Raw genomic sequence first — 726 nt, 5'->3', positions numbered from 1 at the left:
AGAGATTTAGGCCTAAAGTCACTGCTATTGAGGAAAGTAAGGACCTAGATGAAGTTAAGATCGAAGAATTGGTAGGATCCTTGCAAACCTATGAACTTACTCTCTCACAACACAAGAAAGGAAAATCCATAGCCCTAAAATCCAATAAAGAAGGTGAATTGTCTGACACTGAGTCACTTAGGGATGAGGAAATCGCATACTTTGTCAAGAAATTCCAAAAAGTCCTCAACAATAGGAGAAAGCCTAAGGATAGAAAGAATGGAGCCCCTAGCAGATTCACAAAAGATAAAATTGAGAAAGATAACAATAAGGGGTCTAGTGAGAAGCCACGTTTGGTTAGATGCCATGAGTGTCAAGGAATAGGTCACTATAGGAATGAATGTCCGAGCTATAAGAAAAATCAAAGAAAAGGGAAAGGCAAGGCCTTAGTTGTCTCACTTACTGATAATGAATCTAAGACCAGTGATAGGCAGGAATCCTCCAGTAGTGATGATGAAGGAAATTATATGGCATTTGTGGCTACTGTTAAGAGTGAGCCTGATAAGGAAAGTGATAAGGTTGAGGAAGAGCAATCAAATGATAATTCTGTTAATGAGAATGAGGATGAGGATGACATAGACCTACAAGAAGCATATCAACAACTGTTTAAAGAAAGTCTTAAAATAAAGAAGGTCAATAAATCCCTACTTAAAAAGCTTGACGAACTTGAAAGGGAAAAAGAGAAAC

The sequence above is a fragment of the Olea europaea genome, unplaced genomic scaffold, assembly GCF_002742605.1.
Source record: "Olea europaea var. sylvestris unplaced genomic scaffold, O_europaea_v1 scaffold699, whole genome shotgun sequence".
Taxonomy (NCBI): domain Eukaryota; kingdom Viridiplantae; phylum Streptophyta; class Magnoliopsida; order Lamiales; family Oleaceae; genus Olea; species Olea europaea.
Note: the sequence above shows the minus strand (reverse complement) of the source record.